The sequence below is a fragment of the Carassius carassius genome, chromosome 38 (assembly GCF_963082965.1).
Source record: "Carassius carassius chromosome 38, fCarCar2.1, whole genome shotgun sequence".
NCBI lineage: Eukaryota > Metazoa > Chordata > Actinopteri > Cypriniformes > Cyprinidae > Carassius > Carassius carassius.
Genome location: NC_081792.1, coordinates 16345452 through 16366788, shown reverse-complemented (window position 1 = coordinate 16366788; position 21337 = coordinate 16345452). Strand labels below are relative to the sequence as shown.

General features: G+C 40.6%; 1 protein-coding gene across 2 annotated transcripts in view; it reads right to left on the bottom strand.

Annotated features, from left to right (window-relative positions):
• Positions 1-21337, bottom strand: part of LOC132119429 (prickle-like protein 2) — a 63826-nt gene that overhangs the window by 25196 nt on the left and 17293 nt on the right. Inside the window, exon 1 of one of the 2 annotated variants that reach the window (XM_059529379.1) lies at positions 3786-4243. The exons of the other annotated variant lie outside the window; for it this stretch is intronic. The gene's annotated coding sequence lies outside the window, so the exon portion shown is untranslated. Of the gene's footprint in view, positions 1-3785; positions 4244-21337 lie in introns of those variants that run through there. 2 annotated transcript variants of the gene reach the window in all.

Sequence of the window (21337 nt, the reverse complement as noted above, 5' to 3'; positions counted from 1 at the left end):
AGAGCTGAATCTGCTTTGCCCAGTGAGGGCTCTAAAAGTCTACATAGAGTGTTCTGCAGCGATAAAGCGATCAGAGCAGCTCTTTATGTGCTTTGGAAACCACGACAGAGGGTTAACGGTCTCAAAGCAAAGGCTTTCTAAGTGGATTGTGGATGCAATGCAGCTAGCCTACTCTTCTTTGGGCCTGCAAAGCCCAATTGGAGTAAGAACCCATTCGACGAGAGCAGTGTCTTCGACCTGGACATGGTCTAGTGGTGTGACTATCGTAGAAATGTGTGCGGCAGCTGGTTGGAACTTGCAGTCCACATTTGCTAGATTTTATAATCTAGATGTCCCGGCACTTCATGCTAGGGTACTTTCTGTGTAAAGGTGACCTTTTTCTTCCTCATTCGCATGCTCTTGGCCATTCTTTGCCCAAGACTCAAACTCTGCTCGTATGCACTCGGTCCCCTTGGTACGGAGGTGATACGAACATGGGATGATCAAGCTAGGCCAGACGTAACCTCATTGAGCTTATTCTGCTCCTAGTTGCTATTGTCATATCTTGGTATCACAGATCAAGTATGATTGCGTTGGTCATCCCCCCTTCTTAGCATGGCGTGATTGAACTGGGTTCCCATAGCGTTTTCGACGCAGTACGAGTGAAGTATTAAAAGGGATATATAGCCAGGTCCGCCGCCCATTTTGGCAGGCATCACTGCCATAGGTTCGTGCAGCACCACTGCCGAGCCATTGGTTTGTTTTAATAACACTGAATGGACCAATGGCAGTGCAGTTTTACTGCGTGATTGAAAAAGGCTTCAGTTCAGGAGAAAAAAAACTGAGTCTTCGACGCAGTACTCGTTCCCGTATTTCAGGGAACCTAGGTTACGTTAGTAACCTAGTACGGTTTTGGTAGTCTCAGCATCAGACGTCACGCCCACGGACCATTGGTTAAATGTCTGATGCATATGGGACACAAGAGTGGAAACACTTTAGGAGTGTTGTAGTCGTCATCGGATTGGTTGAATTCTACAGGATTTCCGTGAGATGTGTGTGTCGCGTTCTTTAACGTTCCGCCTGGAAACAAAGAAACCGTGGCGCCAATTGCGACGAAAAGCGCTTATCAGGATCAACTAAACGCTGGATTTTCAAAAGTGAGTGAACTATTTAAAGTTTGCGGCATTGAATCTTTAAAATATGTCCGAGAGTTTTACACAGAGTCTAATATTGTGGTGACAATTATTAATTATTATCAATTATTCAACAAAAAAGAAACCAGTTTAAATGGATGCTGCTTCAAATGGATGAGGGGTATGGGAAGAAACAATATTGATTTAATCAAAATAGTGCTGTAAAATAAGATGGATTCAGCCCAGAGTAACATCCCATTGACAGCAAGCAAGCAAAGCATCAAAACAGTGATGGAAAGCCAGAGTCATTTCACATTTTGGTTCTTTTGATGGTTACAAAAACTGATATAGCTATTTTTACATTAGTGATTGAGTCACTATGTTGTCCATGCCAACTGAAGTTATCCAACTGTTTCTTAATGTGTTGATTAAATGGTCACAGTCAGACTATAGCCTTTTATCCACGGTTTTATTTGTAACATTTACGGTGTTCGACAAAGTAATTTACCTTTCATAATTTACCTTCCACCTACAAAAGCTCTTAAAGTCTGTTTACACCAAAAAAGATAACTACAAAGATAACGTCTCAGGTTACGAATGTAACCATGGTTCCCTGAGAGGAAACGAGACACTGCGTCCTCTAGGGGTCGCTTTGGGGAACACCTCGTCGTGACCCATGTCTGAAGCATACTTTGAAAGACACCAACGTGTTGGCCGGCGACAGCCTCTGACGTCACTACCGGCGCGACTATAAATACGTGCCCGTAGGACCCGTCACTTATCTTCTTCGTGAAGCTTGCGTCCGAAGCATGGCAGGGAGCTAGAGGAAGCAGTGTCTCGTTCCCTCTCAGGGAACCATGGTTACATTCGTAACCTGAGACGTTCCCTGTCAAGGGAACTTCGAACTGCGTCCTCTAGGGGTCGCTTTGGGGAGCAGTATACCCACGCCGCCATGCTGAGGGGAGTGCAGGCCAGAATCATGGCAAACACTAAGTACTAACTCTACCATTTCACTGCGAGTCGCCCCTGGGATGGTTAGACAGCTGTCCATGACATCCCTTACGGCCAAAGGCCTAAGCTACATACCCAACTTACCTGTAGGGCCTCGGCCAGGGGTAGAGCTAAAGGCTTGGAATCCGCGAAAGCGCGAGTCGCGACACTAGCCTTCTGTGCCCGTCTTTGATCCTCAGATCGAGATGGGCCAGGACCCCTTTGTTGTTCGGGCTCAGACCTGGACCTTCGTGGAATGAAGGATTTAAAGGCATCCTGGAGGGGCTTAGATGGCAAAGAGGGAGATTTAAGAGAGGATGTTTCCCCCACAGAGAGATAGCTAGCCAGTGTCTCTTCTACAGGGGGCATCCTATCATAGCCGTTTTCGTGCATGCCCTCGATATTAGCATAACTTGTATGCTGAAACCGATGGATGGGAGAGGAAAACGGCCTCTTCCATTCCTTTTCGACTTCTGCATGTAAGTCAGGCAAGATTGGAAGGCTCACCTGGGTTGGAGGGCTATGGTCAGACAAATAACGCTCAGAGGCGACCTCGCGGCGTCACTTTTCTGGCACGCTTCCATGGCAAGTCTAATTTTGCCGTGGCGCGATCCACAAGCTTCAAACAAAACAGCCAAAGAAGACGAAGAAGATAAGTGACGGATCCTACGGGCGCGTATTTATAGTCGCGCCGGTAGTGACGTCAGAGGCTGTCGCCGGCCAACACGTTGGCATTTTTCAAAGTATGCTTCAGACACGGGTCACGACGAGGTGTTCCCCAAAGCGAACCCTAGAGGACGCAGTTTGAAGTTCCCTTGACAGGGAACTACATCAATATATGATATGGTTGTTTATTAAATTCGTTAACTGCGGTTATGTTGTCTGTTGCTTTAAATACTACAGTGGATTGATCAGCTTTCAATGTTTCGTTCGTCAGCAGTTTAAAACATTCTAAAGGTGATTGCAATGATATCGTTCCAGTGTCCTTATTACAGCTTTTGACTTGGGTTAAAACTTTGTAGTTATAGTTCTTGGTGTGAACCGGTTTTTATCATAGGCGAATTAATCGATTTGCGAAGTTGACTGTTCTCAGTTTTATAAAGTTGTTGACTCGAGAACTGCTTGGACCGATTTGTGAACTAATCATTCAACCCGGTTTCTTTACCCGGGTCAACCAAATCACTGAAAAGAACCGACTTATAAAAACGATTCATTGACGAATCGGGTAGCGAGAAGCGTCTCCCCCTTTTACGAATTCAACTCTCCTGGTATTATTATACGATTTGTCCCTTCATGTGTTATTCCAACAAAACACCACCAAACAAAGGCCTAATGATTAGTAATCCGACTAACTGGAACAGGTCAACGACTCAAGATTAAAGATAACTAAACTGAAAAGTTCCATTCATTTCAGTATTTCAGTCATTTTCGTAATCTTGTTAGATGAAATCAGACGTCGAAAAAGGTAAACGCCACAAAAGACTCTCTAGATAACAGTAGCTATTTTTAACAGACGCGTCGATCCGTAACATTCGCCTACTTGATCTGCGTTTGATTATTAAGTTTATGGATCGACTTTCAAGGAATACCTCGACCACATCACGCAGCAAACGAAGGGAAAAGTCATCACGCATCATTTTAAACTGCAGTACCGATTAAAGTAACAGAGCCACAAACGCTTACCTTTCACCGTGAACGAAGACAAGAGAGTTTGATGTCGTCCGTTGTGAACCGATCAATGCGCGCACTAAACATATCCAGCACGAAAGGCGATCAGTTGGCGCACTTTCACTTCTCCACAAACAAGCGCTCAATCCGCACGGCTTTGTCAGGCACTACTGACCAGCCTTAGTTCGTACAAAGGTGTCGTCCAGGAAATACATGCCTAAAGCGCTAATGCTTTTGATAAATCAATCTACAATAAGGTGAAAGCACGAAGCGTCCCCGCAGATCAAGCGCGATTCTCCGTGGTCGCTCCACCAGCAGCAGCGGCAGCATTCGGGGCTTAAAGCCATGAACAGCCTGCGCTTCTCCTCAATAACAAGCTATGAGAGCTCGAGAGCTCAAGGCTTGGACTCGACTGGCTCGCTGTTCGCTCTGCCCACTCCAGCTTGTGAATGGTAATGAGCGTCCATGATGTCAGCAAGTCAACCTTCTTACATTAGTTTATTCAGCGACGTGAACAGCTTGTGTTCTTGGAATCATTTACATGCAAATCAGTCACTTTCCCTCCGACTGTAAAGACCCAAGGCAACAGCCTACACAAGGCAAAAGTATCCGAGGAAGGGAAAGAATACCGTTAATATCATGGGCGTCAGTTTGGTTTGAAATGTGTTGGGGACAGAGACGCATTCAGAAGTGCATTTTCAGAAGTGGTGGGTACAATGATGCATTTTTTTTTCTCTCTTTCGCGCAGGTCATGTTTTGAAAGACGTCCTGTATCTTATTAATCTAAATAAATAAAAATGTATACAAAAATGTGATGATGTCCGACTCGTTTTATGAAGAAGAAAGCCGTACAAAGCATTAGACATATGATATATGACCCACTAATCTGCTTCATATCATCATATAAGTACCATGTTGCTTTGTTATAACCACTGAAAACGGGGAAAAAAAATCTAACCCAAAATCGGGCCTCGCTCTACATTATCCCGCTTATTACATGGCTACCCACCAAATAAATCAATAATTTGACACAAAATATTGATTTAAAAAGAGTTTATTGATTTAAACACGATTGTATTGCTTCCGCTAAAGAAAATAGTTCCGTCTCTACGATTAGAATCCTGCCGCGTCCATAGCAACGCTCTGTTTTTCATGGCAACTGTGTTATTATCAAGAAATAACAGACTTCATTCTACAGTGGAATTCAACCAAGCCATGTAATAATTTGATTTAATTCCCAGTACAATTTACCATATCTACACACAACACAACTTAAGCACTACAAATTTTATCAAGATTGAAAAAGCAAAAATACGTGTAGCACATGAACACTATTGACTATCACACTATGATCTGACTGCTCTCAATTCACAACAACATGCATCCATCCAATCTACATCAGGCATTTTGACTAAAACTTGATCCATTCCTCATCATCATCATCATCATCACAACTATTTCAGAATTCAGCAATAGATTCAAGCAATAATTAAACAAGATACTGACTACTCAACAATCATCTCCCCCAACACTTGCTGTATGAACGCAAACCGTAACTAGCTAATTAAGTTGGTGGCTAAGGAAGTCTAACGTAACATTAATTGCAAGAGAAGAATTAAAACAGCCGATCCCTTGTGTGCAAATGCACAAGACCTAGCCATAATACCAGCAAATCTTAATAAACATAAGTTATCGCATCTTACCTTCGTGTCAATGGTCTGCAGACCCATGCTGTGTGTACAACAACATCCATTTGTTCTACAGGTTATCACTTTGATATGTTATAGTCCATGGCACTAGGATGCAACCTTGTGATATTGTATGAAGGCTAAATGACTTGCTCGTCTATGATACATTCGCCAGAAATTCTGGCCAATCCCAGCAAAGACTAGGTAGCCTCGTTCCCGCTCGTTCACTGTCCATTCTAAACTGTCAACTCATTTGAAAAACATTCTTTAAAAAAAAGAAGCGCGATAGTCATATAGACGGTTTCATCGGGCGCACGCGCCAGGACCTAAGTTAACTTCCGGTCTGTGTTGTGTATATATCGGTCTGGCTGCAGTGCCTTCTACAAACGCGGTTAAAGTCAAGGCGATGAGTAGACTGAGGGCTCAGGTGGTTGTGCTGCGGGATGTGTTTCCCATACATTTATTTATTTTTGGAAACTCACCACAATTTTAAAACTGATCGATTTTCAAAAAGGCTTCGCTGAATAAACATGAGTAACGTTATGTACTGCACGTTTAATAATAATAATCCCTTACATTTATATGTTTAAATATCAAAACGAGGCACAGGTGTTTTTTATATCGCTGTATTTCTGAAGGAAGACTTGCATGTTATATGCCTGATAAAGCAGCGTGTGTGAGCGTACTTTGTTTACAGCTGTTACTGGGGAAACCTCCATTTCTCGCGCTTTATGTCTATGCTTTAAAACATCTCCTATTGGCAAAGAATGGATTTGCATTCTCATTAAGTCCGCCTGATCCATGCAGCAAACATATTTTGTTTGTTATCAAAAAATATCTACTCTAGAGGGACTTGGCTGATGTTATTGATTCTATTTGGAAGTCTACCGGAAGTTAAGTTAGGTCCGCAAAAGCGCGCATGCGCTGTAACGTTTGTTTATGTTGTTGCCGTTGAAAATAATAACAGTGACACGATGACTCCCCCTCCCCCAACCTAGAACGTATCCCAATGTTACAGTTGTTGCAGTTTTAATGAACAGAAAAGCGTGTAGCCTGCGCAGCAGCAGAACTCGAGGTTTAAAAAAAAAAAAAAAAGTGGTGGGTACAAAATGACTCATGACGAAATCTGGGGGGGACACGCCCCCCCCGCCCCCCCCCGAAATCGACGCCTATGGTTAATATGTAAATAATGTAGTAGGCTACCATAACTTCAAAGGTTTTGTTAAATTTATAAACTGCCTTAGCTTACCTTCATTTAAAAAAAATCCTGATGCCAACGTTTCCTTTAGGCTTATTAAACCCTAAGACTATTTATTTATTTATTACTTGAACATAGCTTACATAACTTTATGCAGAGTTTGCAAGAATAATTTACCCAATGAAACATTTGACCTACTCTCCCCTTATCCAAAATCTCCCAGTGAGTCAAAGACCACCAAAACCCAACACAGAGCATTCAAAGATGATGCCTAACAGCAAGAGTTGTGCCTGGCTGGGTAAATAAATTATCTTATCAAAAGACTTATTACAACATTATAGGTCACAACAAAGAGAAAGAAAGACATTCGCCAACAGCATTACTCAATAAAACATCCATAAATCTATTTAAATGCAACTGGCTTTAACTTCCAGGTTGTTGGTGTTGATGTGCATCCATCTGAATGAAGAGCATCTCCTATTGGACTGTGCTTCTAATTTCAACCTGAGGCAAACCCCTACACGAACACACACACACACACACACACACACAGTAGTATCAATTACCCCCATCCCCAGTGCTTTAGGCTTTGGAGTAACATACGCTGACAGCCACTCGGTTCCCCACAGCCACAAGCATACACTGCTATAGAAATCCAGCAAACCCACTGTTTCCCAAATCATGATACTGATTGGCTTCTTTTATGATTACATTATTCTGCCTGTCTGACATCAAAAGAACAAAATATAGCTTGTTGAAAGCATGACAGTTTTCACTATATAGAACTTTGAATCATGTGCTACTAACTTCATACCAGCTCCCCTTCATACCAGAGTCATTTTTATATTTTACATTGTACATTGTACATTTTCAGTTAGTTTAATTTGTAGTGTTTTGGGAATATTCATTATTTACTATGTAGGTTTAATCTATATTTCACGTTTAGGTTTATTTCCAATTAATTTACATTTATAGTTTTTACGTCTAATATTTATATTTTATTTAATTTCTGCTTTATTTCAATTTACAAATTGTTTACGATATAACCTTGATAATAACTAAACAATTTGGTAAAATAAGAAATGCAAAGGTGCATTAAAATGGATGTCCTTTAATTTCACAAATGTACCACATCCCCTTTCTTAGCCAAAATGCTGATGGCTATCATTCTAAGTCAACACTAGGGCAGCTGTACAGCTCAACAGCTGATTGCAGAGGAACGCTTACATCTCTTTTTCTGGTGTGACCTCAGGATGAGATAACCAAATTCCATCTGGGGAATAGGCTTCAAGGAAACAAGGTACAGGAAAACACCACAGCTTTTTACTGTAGGCTAATAATAATCTGTTTATGAAGTTGTTTTTAATATAATCCATGCGTTTGGATAGTTTTCTAAGCAGTTATGCCTTGATGTTCCTCTCGCACGTCAGGTTAAATAACATGCAAAAAAAATAAATAAATAAACTTTTTTATGAAATGCTGTATATGTGATTGTGGTATAAAAAGTGAAATTATTTTTGTGTTATAACACAGACTTTGCTTGAAATTCAATTTGCTCGGGAGCTTTGTTAACTATTTACAGCCTGTACATGTGAAGAAAGGGAAGAAAAGACAGGCTGTGTATTACATTAAGCTATCCAGAGCTGCATTGGGACCCTGAGCTCCTGTATGACCTTGTGGATTCACTGGCTATTTCTGCCCCACTTCTACTTTGAAAGGGCTATTCACTGTATGAAAGTACTGCTGTGCCACATCCATCAAAGCATCAGATTAAAGGGAGGACAGCAGCTGCACAGCACGATGGGAAGTTTTCTGAGCCATCCAGATCTATGTTTTCAAATTTAAGCCAGAAGCGGAGAACATTTGCTTTGATAGTACCGAAGAAGGTTTTTACCGCACTGAAGAGTTACAAGTGGCGATACAACACGACACATGGACTATTATATTCTACATTTAATGGTGCACTTGGCTTGTTTCAAGATAGAACAATAAAGTGTCTCTAAAAATACCCAAAGCATTCGAGCTGCACTGATGATTCATCTACTCCAAACATTTCTTTCTCCCTCCATCCCTCGATCCTGCACATAGCAATCATACGAACAAATATAAACCTGCGCTTTCAGCCGGAAAACAATGTGAGGGGGCTGGATCAGTGACTCTCAAAGGGTCTTACATCACATTCCAGAGCCCATTTCACTGAACTTCCATTCATTCACTACTATTAGATCCACTCAGAGATGGTTGTAGGTGTTACATCCCACAGCACAGTCATGTTATTTCTCACAAAATACACAGGAGATGGTCTTGCCAGTGGTCTTTTTATTAAGTTAAGAATTATATGCACTTAAATTGGCATTATGTTGCCAGCAAGCTACTGAAATCCTTAAAGTTTTAGTAAATATAAGAATAGATATACTGTACTGCAAAAATGACAGAGTGATAAAACTGTTAATGGTGAACTAAGTCACATTACCATATGTTAAAAAATGGTAAATGGTTTAACACTGCATTTTATTTTACGATAAAATATTGTCCAATTTATGGTTCTTGCATGGTAAAACTATGAATAACCTTATAATTTAGAGTGAAAAACAATCAAATGACATTACCCTGCGTAATACAAAGATTTTTAACTGAAACCATGGTCCTTGGTGATTCGTGAAATGCAAGTCAATGGCTACCGTTGTTTGACAGTTAGAGGCAACATGAATGTCCGTGGCTCCTAATATTATGGTCTTAAGAAGTAAAATATCTGTCAGCAAGTAACTATAAATTATTTACAACTTTAATCCATTCAGCTAAAATCATCTTTACTGTTCTATGGAAGAAAAAAACGTCATCTACATCTTGGATGGCCTGAGCCATTGCATTATCACTGCATGCAATTTTACATAAAATGCTGTCAAATGTATGGTTTTTGCCTTTTAAAACTATGACTCGCCATATAAATTATGGTGAAAAACAGTAAAAGGAAATTACCCTCTGTGACATATGACATACATGACTATGCTTTATATAAATAATTTAGTTTCTTTTCATTTTGGTATCAGTACTTTATACTGATGGGTTTTGTCTTTATACAACCCGAATTCCGGAAAAGTTGGGACGTTTTTTAAATTTTAATAAAATGAAAACTAAAAGACTTTCAAATCACATGAGCCAATATTTTATTCACAATAGAACATAGATAACATAGCAAATGTTTAAACTGAGAAAGTTTACAATTTTATGCACAAAATTAGCTCATTTCAATTTTGATTTCTGCTACAGGTCTCAAAATAGTTGGGACGGGGCATGTTTACCATGGTGTAGCATCTCCTTTTTTTTCAAAACCATTTTCGAAGACGTCTGGGCATTGAGGCTATGAGTTGCTGGAGTTTTGCTGTTGGAATTTGGTCCCATTCTTGCCTTATATAGATTTCCAGCTGCTGAAGAGTTCGTGGTCGTCTTTGATGTATTTTTCGTTTAATGATGCGCCAAATGTTCTCTATAGGTGAAAGATCTGGACTGCAGGCAGGCCAGGTTAGCACCCGGACTCTTCTACGACGAAGCCATGCTGTTGTTATAGCTGCAGTATGTGGTTTTGCATTGTCCTGCTGAAATAAACAAGGCCTTCCCTGAAATAGACGTTGTTTGGAGGGAAGCATATGTTGCTCTAAAACCTTTATATACCTTTCAGCATTCACAGAGCCTTCCAAAACATGCAAGCTGCCCATACCGTATGCACTTATGCACCCCCATACCATCAGAGATGCTGGCTTTTGAACTGAACGCTGATAACATGCTGGAAGGTCTCCCTCCTCTTTAGCCCGGAGGACACGGCGTCCGTGATTTCCAACAAGAATGTCAAATTTGGACTCGTCTGACCATAAAACACTATTCCACTTTGAAATAGTCCATTTTAAATGAGCCTTGGCCCACAGGACACGACGGCGCTTCTGGACCATGTTCACATATGGCTTCCTTTTTGCATGATAGAGCTTTAGTTGGCATCTGCTGATGGCACGGTGGATTGTGTTTACCGACAGTGGTTTCTGAAAGTATTCCTGGGCCCATTTAGTAATGTCATTGACACAATCATGCCGATGAGTGATGCAGTGTCGTCTGAGAGCCCGAAGACCACGGGCATCCAATAAAGGTCTCCGGCCTTGTCCCTTACGCACAGAGATTTCTCCAGTTTCTCTGAATCTTTTGATGATGTTATGCACTGTAGATGATGAGATTTGCAAAGCCTTTGCAATTTGACGTTGAGGAACATTGTTTTTAAAGTTTTCCACAATTTTTTTACGCAGTCTTTCACAGATTGGAGAGCCTCTGCCCATCTTTACTTCTGAGAGACTCTGCTTCTCTAAGACAAAGCTTTTATAGCTAATCATGTTACAGACCTGATATCAATTAACTTAATTAATCACTAGATGTTCTCCCAGCTGAATCTTTTCAAAACTGCTTGCTTTTTTAGCCATTTGTTGCCCCCGTGCCAACTTTTTTGAGACCTGTAGCAGGCATTAAATTTTAAATGAGCTAATTAAGTGGATAAAAGTGTAAAATTTCTCAGTTTAAACATTTGCTACGTTATCTATGTTCTATTGTGAATAAAATATTGGCTCATGTGATTTGAAATTCCTTTAGTTTTCATTTTATTAAAATTTAAAAAACGTCCCAACTTTTCCGGAATTCGGGTTGTAAGTACTGGCCATGTTTTATGGAAAGGCCACTCACAATAAACTGAGTCGTCATTTGTTTGTTTTCTTTATGTCAAGGTTTAAAACAATTGTACAGGAAAGCACCATATAGTCTAACCATAAAACATTTCAAAAACTGCAGATGATATATATAGCCTATATATACACGCAAAAAAAGCAGGAGGCTTATTTTCATTGTGTTTTTTTATTGTGCCACCTGTATTATTTTGGTGGTTATCAGTACATTTTAACATAAAAAAAGCAGATTTTGGTAAATTAAATCTCCTACTGAAATAGATGGTGGTAAATTGTACAATATACAGGCACCAATATGCCAAAAACTTACAAAAGAACAGGAATATTTTGATAATTATACCATTGAGTGCAAGGATATCTCTAAGGACAGCATTCTAGCTTCCCTTTAGCGATTTTCAATGGTTTTAAAGCAGCAAGTTACATTTTAAAGTTAAATAAATGGGTGCTCAAGTATGCCCTGTTTAAATATTTAGTTTGAGGAGACTGCAGCAGTCAGGGAACAGTTATTTACACAGAGCTGAGCCTGAGATAGGCCTGACATGTCCGGAAGAGAGACAGATGAAGTGGAATGGTAAGATAAATGTGCATGTAAAGTTTATTTGGCAGAAAAAAGAAACTACAGTTCTCACACTTCTATGCTCCACTTCCTCATGACTAATAACCTTGTGTCGGTATAATTCATCACCTCAAATCTTCCTAAACACATTAAAAAACACCATTTTACTCTGTTTTAAAAGGATTTATTTAGATTATATGCAGTACATCTCACATTTCAGCAAAGTAGCTCTGGTGAAATCTTAATGATACTTTATTAAAGTTACAATTGCCCAGAAAATGTTTGTATTAGTATTTAAACCACACTTATGAATATCATTGCATTAAATGATCTATTCTATTGACATTTATTATAAAGAACAATGGTTTAAATTTTTCATCAGACAGAGACATAGTAACTATCAGCCCAAAATGCTCTGCATAAATTTCCTTCTTACAGCCAAACCATGTCAGGAATCCCTTTCAACAATTCATCTTCAAAAGAGATATATTACCTCTGGACTAGCCTTGTACCTTTGAGATTTCCAGAGGCCAGCGGTGGAAAAACAAGAATACTAGTATCCATTATAGTCTGATTTCACCCAGAAATGGGCAACACTCTATTAGAGGAAGAGGGAGCCTCAGGCTGCTATGGAAACAACAGAAGATAAAATAAAAATGATGTTTCAGGAATGACATAAGAAAAGGAGGAGACTTGTTAGAGAAGACTTTATCTAAACTATTCCTTATGAATGTTAAAGAGCTTAAAACATATGGTAAAGGAAGAAATGGAATTAATTTGTTTTACTGCTACAAGGCAGAAATTCAAGATAGAAAAACAAGCAAGAATGGCAGAAAATGAACTAATTCAATTATAGATGTGAAAAGATTAGAGAACAGAGCCTATTGAACAGTGTCTCTATCTCACTGACATGCATAGTGGGTGATAGGTCCAAATTAAAATCTGAAGTTCAATAAATTCAATCTGATGATAAACTATGCCAAATATATAATGTATCTTGGTCAAGAAAGGAAGAGGTTCTTTGGATTGTAGTTTTTTTATACACCACTGTTTAGGGTCATTAATAGAAAATAAATAAATAATGATAATTTTTATTCAGCAAATGATGCATTAAATTGATCAAACGTGACATTAATAATGTAATATAAAAAAGTATTTCAAATGAATGTTCTTTTGAGCTTTCTATTCATCAAAGAATCCTAAAAAAATGTGTAACATTTAAACAAAAACTGCACAACTGTTTTCAACATTGGTCATAATAAATGTTTAAAGAGCATAAATGATTTCTGAAGGATCATATGAAAATAAAGACTGGAGGAATGACAAAAATAAAGGACATTTTAAAACATTAAATGATAGTATAAACAGATAAATAATGTGATCAAGAACATCTTAAATTTACTGTATTTTTGACCAAATCAATCTTATGCTGAGCATAAGAGACTAAAACATTAAAAAAAATTGTACTGACCACAAACTGTAGTGTTAATAATATTCAGGAAGTAAAAGCTAAAATATAAAAACATGAGAAAAGAGTGAATAGAAACAGAGCGAGAAAGAACGATGGACTTTCCCCATATTAGCTCTTTGCAATTCAACAGTCCTCATCTCTCTAAATCTTGCCCTGTGGTCTGTGCTTATTTACATTTCCCTCACACGAATTCAAGAAGAATGTTACACCCTACATGGCATTAATGGCCCGGGCAGGCATCAAGCAGAAAGGGGAGCACCCACATACACACACACCTACCATTTTGGTGTTTATTTGAACTGCAAATGATGTGGGATAGAGTGTTTGTGTGTGTGTGAGGGACACTGGATATGGAGAAGGTTTGGAGTTAAACTTCAGGTCTTGGTCTATTTCACACATATCTACACTCTTAGTATGCTTTTTACAGTGCACTTGTTTCTCGCAGACTCCCTCTGCTTCATACACAGACGCTCCTCTGTGCAGGCCGTCCCAGAGATGGATCAGAGCACAGGGCTAGAGGGGAGTTATACACTCATCTCAAACCTCTGAGCCTTGGAATTAAGCCGTCTTGAGTCTTTACTAATTTTCCTTACTTACTAGGAAGAAACTGAGGCACAGTGGGAATTGTTGGGCCAGATCTGAACCACGTTTGAAAAACAGCCCTTCTGCCACAAAATGGCATTGACTGGAGGCGTTCCAAATGTTCACAGTCTACTTAAACAAGCTGCCAGTGGTTAAATATGGAGATTATTCTTTGAGATCCAGAGCAGATATTCTGACATTGTATGAAAGACACTTAGATACTAACTCACTGCCTAATGGGTACAAATTAAAAAATAAATTAAATAAATTAGAAGAAAAAAAACAACAACATACTGATACTGTTTTCCAAATGTGGATCAGATCTGGCCCGACAATTCAGTTTCAATGTTTTACATTCCATAGACGTAATGATTTTTAGACTGTATTTTCTATCCCCTTACCCTAATCCTATCCCTAAATCTACCCTTCACAGAAAACTTTCTGCTACTTTAGATTTATTTATAAGCTTGTCTCCTCATGGGGACCAACAAATATCCCCACAAAAACAAGGATTTTCTCCCATTTCTCCCCCATAATGTTGGTGTATACCCGAATTACACACACACTCGTGGCACACCTGCCTTTTTGGAGTTATTTTTTTATCCCTGTTAATTGACGGTTGAAAGTCGTTGAAATCTAAAAAAATGTTTATGTATGCCGTGAGATGCCGGAGAGAAGGTAGGCTGTATAATTCTACAGTGCCAAATCAGAGCGGTTTCTTAACCCCCCCCCCCAGCATGTGGGTGTAGAAAGGACATAAATATCATGCTTTCACTAAACACACAAAAAAACGAGCCATTTAATACATTTAATACACTGAAATCTAATAGGTGAATTTGAAGGAACACTGTAATAAAGGCTGCTGTGCTTAAAGCATCATTAATTTGTTAAGTGTTTAAGAGACTGAGCTTGTGCCTTCTGAAAATTTGAGTTTAAAAATCACAAACCAAATGAACAACAACTCCACATTCAATAATGAAAAATTCAATCCAGTTTGTCTGCATACCAACTGCTCTTGGCATGATGTTAATTACTGATTAAAATGTTAAAACTGTTTAGCTTGTGGAATATGTAATTGCTCTACTTTATCATTCACGGCTGGTGCCGAGAGACCAATCCACCAAACACTGCATCTGTCATCCCCTCCGGCGATTTGTTACTGTGCGGGTGTAACAAGTCACAGGATATGACATAATTATCCCATTTTGTTCATCTGTGTTGCACGCTAGCTATCATACCCTGAATAGAACCCCATAAAAACAATGAAGCAACTATGTGTGTCAAAAACACAAGAATTGAGTGCCAGGCCAGAGAAAAGGGCACCGTGTTTGTTTTCATCAAGCTTATTATGAATTACCATCTTCAGGCCAGAGGTCAGTAGCACAGTGGCTATCTTTTGAGCTATCTGTGTTGACACACACATGCCTGATAATTAGCACTTTTGGCATTAAAGGTCTTGTCATATAGATATGTTTCTAATATAGAATAACAGTACAAAACAGCATTAGCATGCATTAGTAGACACTATATCCTCCTAAAAAAATACCAGATAGCAGAATATGTTGTGTTAGATGCTAGGGTGCTTAACTAGTTACTTCCTACCAGCTAAGTTTTGATGGCTACAATATGGCTATGAAACTCCATTCGCTAATCGAGTGCCATAATTGGCATAAATTAGCCTGCGCTAGTTGCAGTTTTTTGCAACCTCCTCTGTAGAGACACTAACAGACCCACAGCTGTTCTTGATCACATTATTGATCTGTTTACACTATCATTAGTGTTAAATCTAGGCCTAAAGAGGTTTTCCTATCAGCTATCCACAGATACAGATCCTTGTTTTTTTTTTTTTTGCTTATGAAGCAAATGATGTAGCAAATCAGGCCATATGTGCATCTAAACATGATCTAGCAGACTTCTTAAGCACTCATATCATATGTAGTGCAGAGGCAATGAAATTAAATAAAAATGTAAGGCTCACAGATTTGAAATGACGCTAATAAGCAGTTTTTCCTTCCTCACAGGATTCTGTGTGTGGGAGTGTGAACAATGTATGAACTCAGCCATCTGGTCTATTTTACAGCTTGTGTGCAAGTCCTTCCTATTTCTAAAGTATCATCTCAAGTTTTCATTTGTCCACTTTTATTCTTCCCTCAAGAGTCGTTTGTGTTGGTAAGCAGACGAACATGCCATCTACGAGATGTTGTTGAGATAAGAACAAAAGAAGTCCAAGACAAGACCGGTCACACTCACACTAGTATCCACCACAGAGCTCTGCTTAAAAGGCCAGTTGAGGAATTCGTCACACTAAAGTTGGTGACCTTCGTAAACTTTAGAGATCCTGTGTCGGCCACAAACACACAGATAAAAACAGGTCTAACACTCCTCACACCCAGGCCAAAAGTTAAAAAATGTTTTTCATGAGGGAAATTACTTGGGTTTTATCTGCCAGTTGTTGGGTCTCATTCACTAATAATTGCATGGATTTTTTTTCATGTGTGTACATACAGGAGAACATCTCACAAAATTTTTCGAACTCAATACATTCATACAAACGTGAATTTGTTCTTAACCTTGTTCTAATGTTAACCAACTCTGAGTATTCCAAATTAGTGACCACATTCCCGAGGTTAGTCATTTGCATAAAACGTGCCCAAAATGTATCTCTCAACATAAGGGCTTTTCCATACAATATTTTCATTCACAATTATAAGGCCACCCAGTGATTTGTGTGTATGTGTGGTTTCAGTTCCTACATCTTTTGGTAAATTTAGAATAAATTTTATTTGTTTGTGAAAGCATGTAGTCTATATGCAGATTTCACGAACAAATTTTCGAATATACAATAGGGGTGTAACGATACACAGAAGTCATGGTTTGGTACATATGTCCATTTTGGGGGGGTCACATTGCAATACGAGATCGGTATTATAGAAAATGTTTTTTTATTTGTTTTGAACAGGCAGTAGGCTAGTGCTATACATGAAGCATGAGCAGTTGTTTATAATTTGACTTGGATTGTATAGTTTCAAGATTTAAAGCAAAAAACATAATGGTCTGACTATAGATTTGTGAAACAATGCTACATAAGACACCTGCAAATGGACTGAATGAAAATGCTGATTTTTTCTCTGACAGCAGGTGGTGGCCGTCCTTGGTTACTGTCCTAAACAAAGTAGCTGTGCTTAATATAAACACTAAAAGCCTATGCATTATATGGAGGTAAGAGGAAAATAAATGCCATTGAAACATTTGTTCTTTCCTGCTGTGACTGTTAGAGCTGAATTAAAGTGCGCACCCCTTCTGGACTGATCGCCAATGATTGCCTGTATTTGTCGTCTGACCGTATGAACCGAATCATGATGTCCATACTGTGATGATTCAGGACAAATACATGACCATTACACCTCTAGAATAAGCTACATGCTTGGTGAGTGAGCGCTGTTTTTGCAAATTCAGTGACATACAGTAAGTGGCACAGAAATGACACACTTCAGCTATAAAGCAAAATGTCCAGAACAGCGGAAACAAAATTCAGCATATGAGTCAGACACACAAAAAAGACAAAATGGAAATCAGTTGTATCAAAGTCTGACACCTGCTTAATGCAGGAAACAATCACCATGATTCACTTCTATGTCCTTTATATTTTCGAAGCGAGTTTTGCTGCCTTTAATTGCCTTGAGTTGACATTAATACTGAAGATATGACTCACTGTGGGTCTCACCCTCTCTCTGGTCATCTGCTACCAGCTTTCTCAACTACGCTTTTAGGCCATTGCAAGGGCTCTACAAGGCACAGTCTTAGATTTGTTTAAATGGTCAATTCATCGCATGACTAAGTTGACTGCCTCTTCATCAGCCAATAAATTACAGAGATGAAAAATGACAGCAGCCCATTAATGACAGACATTATCATGATAATGTCACACTGTCTGGTCTCTGTTTCCCTGAGTCTCCACTAGTGGTCTCACTTCCCCATAGGCACCTCACAGTAGGCACTACAATTCCCACAAAGCCTTGTCCCTTCATCACAGTAATTGCACTCCTGTTAATTGCACTCAGGTGTCTTCACTTGATAGTCATTACCCTGCCTTTATTAACCGGTCTTTTTCTGTTTGTCTTCATGGAGTCCTTTCATTCCGTCACCCAGTTTCCTCGCCTTCCGAGTTTCCTCGTCTTCCGAGTTTCCTGCTCCAGTTCCTGTTCCTATCCCTGTTGTTTGTTTTGGATTGATTTCTGGTTTTGACCCGTTTGTTGGATTCTGATTTGGATTACCCATTAAAACCACACTGCGTTTGGATCTCTCGTCTCCTGTGTTTCTCTGGGTTCCGATCGTAACGGAAGGACTCCATCAATGTCGAGATCCAGCGGTGTGGGACTTCATTCCCGCTCCCCAGCCAGTATGGTGGAGCGGAGGGCGAAATTCTTAAGATTAACCACCCTCCGCCAAGAGGGGATTGAGGTGGGTGCTATGGCACAAATGTTCTGGACCCTGGCGGATGGTATGGTATATAATGATGCGGCTCTAAAGGACATTTTCAACACCGGGCTGGATGACCCGGTTCCTAGAAATGAAATGGATCGGTTGGACGCTTTTAATTTATGGGAGTTTGTGTTCTACCTACAACATTGGTCTCCGTGGAATACCCCAGCCACAGCTGTCTCTCCCGGTGGGATGGCCGATTCTAGACCGGGATCTACAAACAGGAGGACCGCCAGCCCAGCACCACTGCACAGTATGGTCGCCAGACCAGTGCCACAGCACAGGGTGGTCGCCAGCCCAGCGCCATAGCACAAGTTGGCCGTCGCCCAGCGCCACTGCACAAGATGGCCGCCAGCCCAGCGCCACAGCACAAGGTGGTCGCCAGCCCACCGTCACGGTGCAAGATGGCTGCCAGCCCAGCGCCACAGCACAAGGTGGTCGCCAGCCCAGCGCCACTGACCAAGGTGGCCGCCGGCCCAGCGCCACTGCCCAAGATGTCCACTTGTCCAGCGCCTCTGCACAAGATGACAGCCACAGTTGACCCTCCAGAGTCGAGTCAGGTTCCCGTTGACCCTCCAGAGTCGAGTCAGGTTCCCGTTGACCCTCCAGAGTTGAGTCAGGTTCCCGTTGGGCAAGTCACCATTGACACTCCAGAGTCTGGGCAAGTCACCGTTGACACTCCAGAGTCAGGGAAAGTCACCGTTGACACTCCAGAGTCAGGGCAAGTCACCGTTGACACTCCAGAGTCAGGGCAAGTCACCGTTGACACTCCAGAGTCAAGTCAAGGGTGATGGATGTGGTGGTCTTCTGTGCCACCCGGGTGGACTTCTGTCTCGACCGCACTGATGCGGTGGTCTTCTGCGCCACCCTGGTGGGCATCTGTCTCGACCGCATGGCTCCAATTCCACCTTGCTCCTCTCTGGATTCCTGCCTTGTTGGTTCGGCCCTGGGCCACTGAACGTTATGTTCCTTCCTGAACTTGTGTTTTGTTGTTGTTTTTGTTTTTTGCTCTTCTTCTCTCTGTTTGGCCCACCGTCCCTCCCCCTGATCCTCCGCCAGTCCACCTCCCTCCTGGGCTCCTTATTTTTGTTTTTCTCTCAGTTTCCCTCTATGGACCTGGCCCTCCGTACCTCCCCCTGATCCTCCGCCAGTCCACCTCCCTCCTGGGCTCCTTGTTTTTGTTTTTCTCTCTCTTTCCCTCTATGGACCTGGCCCTCCGTCCCTCCCTCTGATCCTCCACCGGTCCACCTCCCTCCTGGGCTCCTTGTTTTTGTTTTTTGCACTTCTTGTCTCTGTTTCCCTATTTTACCTGGCCCTCCGTCCCTCCCCCTGGTCCTCCGCCGCTCCAACTCCCTCCTGGTCTCTGTGTCCTTGGTCTCTTCTTGTGTTCAGGTGGAGCATCTGGTAGCTGCTCCGTGGAGGAGGGGGTAATGTCACACTGTCTGGTCTCTGTTTCCCTGAGTCTCCACTAGTGGTCTAACTTCCCCATAGGCACCTCACCGTAGGCACTACAATTCCCACAAAGCCTTGTCCCTTCATCACAGTAATTGCACTCCTGTTAATTGCACTCAGGTGTCTTCACTTGATAGTCATTACCCTGCCTATATTAACCGGTCTTCTTCTGTTTGTCTTCATGGAGTCCTTTCATTCCGTCACCCAGTTTCCTCGCCTTCCGAGTTTCCTCGTCTTCTGAGTTTCCTGTCCCAGTTCCTGTTCCTTCCCTGTTTATTTATTGTTTGGATGGATTTATGGTTTTGACCCCTGCTTGTTGGATTCTGATTTGGATTACCCATTAAATACCACACTGTGTTTGGATCTCTTGTCTCTCGTGTTTCTCTGGGTTCCGATCGTAACAGATGAGCAAAGCTTTTCTGCAGGTAGAGCACAGGGCTGGTTATACTGTATCTTAAACTATTGGGCATTAAAATAAAACCAAGCTTAAAGGGACAATTCACTCTGTCACCATTTGCCTTTCTTTGGTTGACAAATGACATAACGAACTGCTTGCTCTTTTCCATGCAATTACAATGAATGAGGACTCAAATTACATGATATCAGCACAGAAGTATCTTAAAAGTGGTTAATACAATTCATGCACTATACTCCAAGTGCAATATTTTTTCCCTTCAGATTTAAAGGAATAATTTACCAAAAAAAAACATTATAAAAAAAGTTTACTTAGACTCAAGCCATCCAAGATGTAGATGAGTTTGTTTCTTCATTAGAACCGTTTTCGCTTGATACTTGATCTTGTTTACTTGATCTGTGCTTATTTCTCTCCTGATTCAGATGAGATGACTTTATCACTGGAGAATGCAACAGTTAGAGGATTTTAAACTGTTAAGAAACTGTTTTAAAAGGTAAAATATCTTAAGGAATTTATTACAAACTGGTAATGAGTATATTTGACAGGTTTGGGTTTGGTGTTACAGAGAGCTGTTTGTGTGCGTATATCTCAATAAGATTGAACAAATTAAGAAATGTTTAGGCTTGAAAACTCATCGTGGCCATGGGAGATTCTCTTCCATTACTAGAGAAACAACCCCTCTTCAAGCCCCAGGGAGTTGTGTGCATGTGTGGAACCTTCAGGAGGATTTTAATTGTTTGCAAATGGTTTAGTCAAGCAATGATGAAAAAGCGCTATGGGGCTAAATGTGTTCATGTGAGTAAATGTTCAACATATAACAGGCAGACTAAAAAAACAAACAAAGAGAACGGGACAAATCAACAATCCAGCTCATATACTGAAGCCTGACTGTTCAATGGGAGGGATCTATCAGACATCTCCTCTTGCTGGTGTCTGTTGTGCCAACCATTTATTTAGCGTCAGATTTAGGGCTTTGTGTGTTTCTGGGGGAAAATGACAATATCA